The sequence below is a fragment of the Sciurus carolinensis genome, chromosome 1 (genome assembly GCF_902686445.1).
Source record: "Sciurus carolinensis chromosome 1, mSciCar1.2, whole genome shotgun sequence".
Lineage (NCBI taxonomy): Eukaryota > Metazoa > Chordata > Mammalia > Rodentia > Sciuridae > Sciurus > Sciurus carolinensis.
Genome location: NC_062213.1, coordinates 206,588,830 through 206,597,690, shown reverse-complemented (window position 1 = coordinate 206,597,690; position 8,861 = coordinate 206,588,830). Strand labels below are relative to the sequence as shown.

Genomic DNA, 8,861 nt, shown 5'->3' with positions numbered 1-8,861 from the left:
GCGCGTGCGCCTCTGCCTGGGCAGGAAGCTGCTTGCCCCAGTGAGGACCATGAGGGGGCTGGGAGTCGGCGTGGGCCCGCAGGGGAGCTGGCTCTGAGGCTCTGGGGTGCCCGGTTGTGCTGGTCGCCTGGCCTCCTGGCAGGGAGCTTCCATTTGTCACGAGAGATGGAGTCTTTCAAAAATAACCCGTGTGCTGGGGCTTTCGAATGCCTTGATGGTGCCAGCCTTTAATTAGCTGTACTTTGCCGCCAGGGACCTGCCACTTTGCAGGCTGAAAATGACATGTTGGAGTCACTGAGAACAAGAGCCAAGTGCAACTACTGACAAGGGTGTGGGAGCTGAAGTCCCCAGGTCACCTCGCACAGTGCCAGGGGGGACCAGCCCAGCCCAGGAGAGGCCAGGCCAGGCCAGGCCAAGGTCGCTAATGGGGAACATACAAAACACCATTCCAGACCTGCAGCAGCCACGTCCACTGTGTGGGGATCCAAGTCCCAGAATGTCAGCTGCCTGTCCTTGGGAACAGAGAGGCACAGATGCGGGAGCGTGCAGAGGACGGCCACCAGCAGTCAGGAAGGGCAGCCGGCGGCCCTTCTGACCCTCCCTCCACCCGTGCCACTGGATCAGCCCGCTCATCAGAGCTTGGCGACGGGAGCCTCGTGGAGCCTCGGGGTGGGGGTCTGAGATAGCATCTCCAGGTTCCCTGCGTCTCCCTGGCAACCAGTGGCGCTGGGCACTGGGTCTCTCGTCACGGGCAGGTTGGCCACGCTTGTCTCATCTTTGGAGAAAGTCTATTCAGGTATTTGCCCATTTAAAATATAACATATGTTATTTTTTAAGAGAGTTTAGGTTCGCAGAGGATCCAGTGGAAAGCCCAGAGGCTCCTGCGTGCACCCTTTCCCGCAGAGCACAGCCCACGCCGGAGCAGCCTGCTGCTCACAAGTGATGGACCAAGTCCAGCCTGCGGTTCACATTAGGGTGCATTTTCTTTTAAACTTGCATTTTATTTTTTCAGATTTATTTGTTTTCTATCTATCTGTCTGTCTGTCTGTCTGTCTATCTATCTATCTGTCTATTTTCTGACTGTTTATCTATCTCTCTGTCTCTGTCTCTGTCTCTCTGTCTCTCTGTGTCTCTCTGGGGTCACTTTGATGTCTTGGTACGCACTTGCGTGGTGCACTGATTCCCAGTTCTTACACTGGCCGTCTGCCACCTTCCCTCTGTCACCTGTTTTTGTGCCTGCCAGGAGCACCTGAGGCCACCCCAGGAGCACCTGAGGCCACCCCTGTGCGTGCACTGCCAGGAGCCCCTTTGCCCCCTGCGGCAGCGCGCCGGTGCCCTGGACCTCCCTCCTCGTTCCTGCCCCTGGCAGGCCCTCGCGGCCACCACGCCACGCCATTTCTGCCTGTGGCTCTGCAGGTTGTCCCGCTGGTGGGTGAGGTGGCACAGCGGCTTCCCCTGGGCGTCTGACTCGGTTTGCTTGGCACAGTGTCCTCCAGAGTCACACTGGCTGCTGCAGACGGCCCTGTCTTCTCTGGACTGAACGATATTCCATGGTGTGTAGACATCACGAGTCGTGGGCGCCTGGGTTGTCCCCGGTCCCAGCCGTGTGGGTACTGCTGCGGTGACGCACTGGTGCTGGTGGCTCTCCCAGCTCCCTTCCTCTGCCTGCTCCCAAGGAGGGTCTGTCGGGGGGATGCTGGTTGTATTAGTTTTTGAGAACCTCCACACCTGCCCCACGGTGGCTGTGACAATCCCGCCGTCAGCACAGGGGTCCCCCATCTCCACTCCTCGCCCACACGGGCCATCTCTTGCCTCTTGACCTTGGCCACCGGCAGGCCCAGTCCCGTCTCCCTGTGGCTGGCTTCTCGATGGCTGGTGCGTGGAGCACCTCTTCTGAGACCTGTCTTTCCATACTCCCGACGGTGTGTTTTGTAGAGGAGAGGTTTACATTTTAATGAAGTCTACATTTTAATTCTTTCAGAGAGCCTGCCTTTGGTGAATTATTTTCTTAGAGTTCAATAGTTTTTCATTTTTCACTTGGTCTGTGATCCATTTTATTTTTTTGTGGTGCTGGGGATCGAACCCAGGGCCTTGTGCTTGCAAGGCAAGCCCTCTACCGGCTGGGCTACCTCCCCAGCTGTGATCCATTTTTAAATTAGTTTTGTAAAGGATGCCAAGTCTGTGTCTAGAGTCATCTTTTTTCATGTGGATGTCCTTGTGTTCTGCACATTGGTTGAAAAGATGGCCTTTGCTCCTCAGGACACCGTGCTCCTTTGTCAAAGGTGGCTTGGCTCTGGGGCACAGGTGGGTGTGTGCTGACCATGTCATGCCATTGTATTGAGTGTAGTGTGTACGTCCCAACATGTCACAGTAAATCCACCAGCAGGTGCGACTTAATGTACCCATAGGAATGTGTTTCTCTGGGTCCCTTCCTGTCCCTCAGCTCTGCCCCACTGATCTCAGTCCTCTCACCAACCCACATGCCTAACTATGGTAGAGGGTTGGGAAGCCGTGAGGTCAGGCGGGGCATCTCTGCCTTGGTTCTTCTTCAGCACTGAGTTCACTCTTCTGGATATTTTGCATCTGCCTGAAAGTGTTAGAATCAGGTTGTTGTCCCCACAGAACGGTTGGGATTGTGACTGGAATCACACGGGCCTCTGGAGAAAGCTGGGAAGAACTGATGTCTGGAAGCATGGAGTCGTCCTGTCCGTGGACCCGTGTTACGGTCTGGAGCTCAGGAGTCTCCCAAAAGCTCACGTGTGCGGCAGTGCGGGAAAGTTCAAAGAAAAAGTTTGGGTATGAGAGCGCCGATCCCATCAGAGCACCCATCTCCTGCAGGGGCTAACTGGGTGGTGACGGCGGGCAGGTGGGGTGTGGCTGGAGGAGGTGGGGCCCTGTGCCTTTGGGGTTTATATTTTTGTCCTTGTTGAGAAGAGCTCTCTCTCTGCTGCTTCTTTTTTTAAAAATAAAATTTTAATTTATTTTAGACTTCTTAAGGTAATGTGACCAATGTATTTTTATTTTCTTTTTAAAATTTTATTTGCTCTAATTAGCTGAACATGACAGTAGAATGCATTTATATATTTGGACAGATCATACATAAATAGAGTATGAGCTCTGCTTCTTGGTGGCCATGTCCAGACCTGCTTTCCTTGCCACACTCTTCCACCATGATGTCCTGCCTCACCTTGGGCCCTGAGGAATGGAGTCAGCCATCTGTGGACTGAGACCTCTGAAACTGAGCCCCCAAATAAACTTTTCTTCCTTAAAATTGTTCTTGTCAGATCCTTTGGTCACAGGGGAACAAAGTTGACTAAAACCATGTGGGATAGTTTTCCATTTACTTAGTTCTTTGACTTATCTTGCTTGAATTTTGTGATTTCCCTTACACAGATATTAAATGTATCTTGTTAGAATTATACCTAAGTATCTCATTTTTCAGGGGTGCTATTATAAATGGAATCTTGTTTTTAATTTTGAGTTCTACTTATTTATTGCTGATACATGGGAAACCTATTGTCTTTTGTATATTTACCTTGTATCCTGCAACCTTGCAATAATTGCTTATTAGTTCCAAATGATTTTATTGTTGGTTTTTAAAAAATAATGCTACCTAAAAGCAAAGGCAGATTTAATTTTTCTTTCCCAGTCAGCATACCTTTCATTTCCTTTTCTTGGCCCATTGCATTAGCTAGGACTTCCAGGCTTGTTGGAAGGAGTACTGAGAGGGGTCATCTCTGCCTTCCTGATAATAGCAGGAAATCTTCCAGTTCCCATCACTAAAGATGATATTATCTGCAGGTCTGCTAACTTCATAGATGCTCTTCATCAAGTTGAAAGGGTTCGCTTCCATTCATAGTTTGCTGAGATTTTTTACAAATCATATATGAGTGTTAGTTTTGTCAAATACTTTCCCCACATCTATCGATATAAACATGTGTTTTAGTTTTTAGCCTGTTAATGTGATAAATTATGTTATTTGATTTTTAGATGGTGACACAGTCTTGCATACCTAGGATAAATTCCAAGAGGTCATGGGGTAGAGTTTTTTTAAACACAGTTGGATTTGATTTTATAATATTTTGTTGAGGAATTTTGCATGTATGTTCCTAAAAGTTATTGGTATGTAATTTTCTTACATGTTTTTGTTTAGTTTTGGTATCAGGGTATTGCTGGCCTCATAGAATGAGTTAGGAAATGATGCCCTTTTATCTTTTTGAGAGGATGTTATAGAGAATTGCTATCATTCCTTCATTAATTGTTTGATAGAACTTACTTGTGAACCCACCTGGGCCTGGTTCATTATGTTTTGAAAAGCTATTGATTGTTGATTCAGTTTCTTTAATGAGTATAGGCCTATTTTATTTTCTACTTCTTCTTGTGTGAGTTTTGGCAGATCATGGCTTTCAAGGAAGTGGTGCATTTCATCAAGTTATCAAGTTTGTGGGTATAGAGTTAGTTGTTTATGGTGTTCCTTTATTACCATTCTTTGAATGTCCACAAGTTCTGCAGTGATGTCTCTTTTTTATTTCTGATATTAGTAATTTGTGCCTTATTTTCCTTTTAGATGCCTGACTAGAGGCAGATTGATGTTATTAGTCTTTGACAAGGACGAGCTTCTCATTGCATTGATTTTCTCTATGAACTTCCTGTTTTCAATTTTATTGGTTTCTGCTCTTATTCTGATGATTTCTTTTCTTCTACTTAATTCTAAGTAATTTTCTCTTCCCTTTCTTAGAAGACTTATTTCATGTCTTCCTTTTATTCTCACATCAGCATGCAGTGCTGTAGCTTTCCCTCTCACTACCGCATTCACTTCATTCTAGACGTTTCAAGAAGCTTGATTTTCATTTACTTCAAAACACTTTCCAATTTCTCTTGAGAGTCCTTCTTTGACCCATGTATTATTTAAAAGTGTGTTAGGAATATGGAAAAGAAACACGTTTATTCTACCTTCACTTACTCTTTCTGTAATGCTCTTCATTTATGTAGACCTGAGCTTCTGACCTACTCATTTTTCTTCCCTACAAAGAACCTCTTTTGACATTTCTTGCAAGGTAGGTTTCCTGGCAACAAAGTCCCTCAGTTTTTGTATGTCTGAGAAAAACCTTTATTTCTTATTCACTTTTGAAGGATAATTTTACAGGACAAGAATTCCAAACTTGTTTTTTTCCTTTTCTCAACACTAAATATTTCACTCTACTCTTGGCTTGCCTGTCTTCTGAGAAGTTAAATCTAATTCTTTGTTCCTCTAGGTAAGCGTTTCCTCCACCCCACATTTTTTCAAGGTTGCTTTTTTTTTTAACAATCTTTGATTTTATGAAGTTTGAATTTGACATGCCTTTGGTGTAGCTTTTTGGAATTTATCCTGCACAGTGTTCTCTGAGATTTCAGGATCTGTAGTTTGGTGTCTGACATTAATTTGGGGGAAATTCTCAGTCATTGCTACTTCAAATATTTCTTTCATTTGTTTTGCTCTTTCTGATATTCCCCTTAGGTACATCTTACATTTTTTGTGGTATTCCAACAGTTCTTGAATTTTTGTTCTCCTCCTTCAAAAAAATATAGTTTTTTCTCTTTGATTTTCAGGTTTGGAAGTTTCTCAAGCTTGTAGATTCTTTCCTCAGTCATACCCAGTACACTAAGTGCCCATCAAATATATTCTTCATTTTTGTTACTGTGTGTTTGATCGTTAGCATTTATTTTTGATTTTTTTCTTAGAATTTACTTCTCTGCTTATGTTACCCATCTGTTCTTGAATGTTATCTACTTTCTTTCAGGATCCTCAGCATAACAAACATAGTTGTTTAAATCCAAGTCTGTTAATTTCAAGATACCTGTCATATCTGAGTCTGGTCAAATGCTGCTCTGTCTTGTTGAATGGTTTGTTTGCCTTTCAGTAAACCTCACATTTTTTTTTTTCTGTTTGAAGATAACATAAGATTTATCACATATGTTCTTCTTGGAGGAATATAGTTTCATTTCTTACATTTATGTCTTTGATTTATTCAAGGTTTTTGCAAGCAACAGTGAGGTAGATGTTAAATTTTATTTTCTTGCATGTGACTGTCCAGTTTTTCTAGGAACATTTGTTGAATAAACCAATCTTTCCCCCTTTAAATGGTCTTGGTTCTTGTTGAAATCAATTGACCAAAAATAGACAGATTATATCTGGACTCTCGATTCCATTCCCTTGATCTCTCTCTATATACTATTCCAGTGACACACTCTCTCATCTACTCAAGTTTCTGAATAAGTTTTGAAATTGGAAAGTCTTGCAACCTTTTTCCTTCTTTTTAAAATATTGTTTTGGCTATTCATGTCCCTTGAGTTTTCATACGAATGTTAGTTTCGCCCTTCAATTTAAAAAAAATGGTAACTTAGATTTTTATGGGGGTTGCATCAGATCTGTAGATCCATTGGGATATTGTTGGCATCTTAATAATATTTAGTCTTTGGATCCATGGACATGGGATGACTTTCCATTTATTTCATTTTTTCAATGATGTTTTATAGTTTTAAGTATGAAACTCTTACACTTCTTTTATTAAATTTATTCCAAAGTATTTTATCATCTTGAGGTTGTTGTGAATGGAGTTGGGTTCTCAATCTCATTTTGGATAGTTCATTGCTAGTATGTAGCCATACAATTAAGTTTTGCATATCAGTTATAATGCAGATGATGCTTGACCTTGCATCCTGCCACCTTGTTGATCTGACTTTGGTTCCAATTGTCTTTGTGTTTGTGTTTTGTGTATTTCTTAGGATTTTCAATACGCAGAGACCATGAAATCTTCACGTAGAGGTAGTTTTACTTCTTCTTTTCCAATCTGGGTGACTTTATTATTATTTTCTGCCTGATTGCCTCAGTTGGACCCTCCAATGCAAAGTTTAAGGGAAGTCTCGAGCGTGGAGTTCCTTGTCTTTTTGTACTTACATTTGATTTACTGTTGGTTGAAGGCCTGGGCATTGTGTCTATTGCAGGTCTTTTTCCAGTGGAGTGGAATCCTTCAGGATGTCCAACAGTTCTGTCTCCAAGCGAGCTGGCTCATCCCACCACCTTCAACGTTTCTCGGTGCCGGTTGCTCTGATTGCTGTGGACCCAACCTTCCCCTCCCAACTACCCATGTGGCAATCAGACCTTCAAACAGGCTTGTCCTCTACCCTGTGGGAGGGCTGCTGTCACCCTTTAAAGGCACCCTTTGACCTGGGATGTTGGCACACGATGTGTTTTGGCAAAAGCCCCTTGTCTGGGCTCACAGCCCATTGAGCGGAGCTGTCATCTGACCACAGAGACCAGGAGGCTGGAAATGTGCTCTAAACTGCTGTTGACTTGGAACTGGGTATCCGTTCCTGCTGCACCACAGAACTCCTTGCCCTGACGTTGGGGAAACTTAACTTGGGTAGAAGATCCAGCACTGCTGTTCCCCTTGAGAGAGAAGCTCAGCCTCTTAAATGTTCAGAATAGACCCCGGAGCCCTGGTGTGCCTGGTCTTCTACCTTCTCACTCACTGGTGACTTACTGCATGTTTGCAGGTTGGGCCTTTGGAGTGTTAGTCAGCTTTCTGCTACTGTAATAAATGCCCAAGATAATCAACCTAAGAAGATGAAAGGTTTATTTCAACCTGATATTAGAGGTTGCAGTCCTTAGTGGGTGGCAGTGGCAGGGAGCTGGTGGTGGAGCAAACTGCTTACCTCTTGCCAGGAAGAAAGAGAGGAGGGGCCCAGGCTCCACACCTGACTTCACGGACATCCTCCAGGGACTTAGAGCCCTCCTCGTGTCTTGGAGATTCTACCCCCCAGAGTGCCATCTCTAACACATGGGCTTAAGATCCACGTCCAGCTGCGGGAGTGAGTACCGTGTGCTCAGGCTGGGCGGGTTGGCCTGGGCTGGGGCCTCCCCTCTCTGCTGCTCAGAAGCCTGTCTGTCCTTAGGAGAACCTTCTGAGCCTGAGGTCAGACAGACCTGGGTGGTGGAGGCAAGAGGCCTGTGGGCCTTCCACCCAGCCTGCAGGTTGACGTCACAGGCATGAGCTGAGCCAGGCATGTCACAGATCTGGGCTGGGTTCGTGCTGGGAGAGGGCTGGGGAGAGGTGGGTAGGGTGGCTCCTGGTCACCAGCAGGTCACTGTGCACCTGCAGGGTCACAGAGCCACTCCATACTCATCGTTTATACCAAAACACAAACATCTCCTTCCCACTTGGAAAGTCTCTTTCTCATCCTCACAGCCCTGAACAAGCGCGTAGCAAACACACAGAGCAAGAAGGGAAAAGAGAGAACAAAGGAGCCGCGACACTCTCTCTGGTGTCACTGTCACCTCACAGGAGGACGGGTGACGCCCGACTCTGCTCTCAGGAGCATGCTTGCAGGAGGCACCCGTCTCACAGCGTGCAGAGGCCCAGCGGCTGTCTCCTCTATCTGCTCCTTCAAACGACTTCCACGCATCCCTCCTGTCTGATGCAGGGGACATGCATGGACTGAGGACACAGTGTGGCCGAGTGTGGCTCAGCCTCAGGGCCTTGAGGAAAGAGCTTCTGTTCCAGCGGCTTTGGAAGTTTCTGGGCTCTTGCTCTCCCCTCCGCCCACCAGGGCTCTTTCCCTTCTCCCTCCATGCCGTGTGCCCCAGCATCAGGGACACAGCAGCTCCACCAGCTCCAGCCCAGGTCTGTGGGAACCAGGCGTGCTGGGAGAGGCTCGCTCAGAGGATGTCTCTAGCCCGGGCTTTGGGGTCTCCGAGCCACTGAGCCATGCGAACCTTCGGGAGAGCATGCTGGCTGGTTTTCTGTGGGTCGTGTCCTGGAGAGGCTGTGAGGGGCCCGGATTGCCTCTGTGGGTGGGTTTGGAGGGATTTCTGACCTCCT

General features: G+C 46.1%; 1 long non-coding RNA gene across 2 annotated transcripts; it reads left to right on the top strand.

Annotated features, from left to right (window-relative positions):
• The first annotated feature begins 442 nt into the window (after window positions 1-442).
• Window positions 443-7,271, top strand: LOC124963596 (uncharacterized). Of its 2 annotated transcripts, none has more exons than XR_007104755.1 (4): window positions 443-755; window positions 838-975; window positions 2,623-2,796; window positions 6,985-7,271. It is a non-coding gene; the product is annotated as an uncharacterized LOC124963596 (long non-coding RNA). The 2 variants fall into 2 exon arrangements; XR_007104754.1 differs by lacking the exon at window positions 6,985-7,271 and adding an exon at window positions 3,093-3,147.
• Window positions 7,272-8,861: the final 1,590 nt, after the last annotated feature.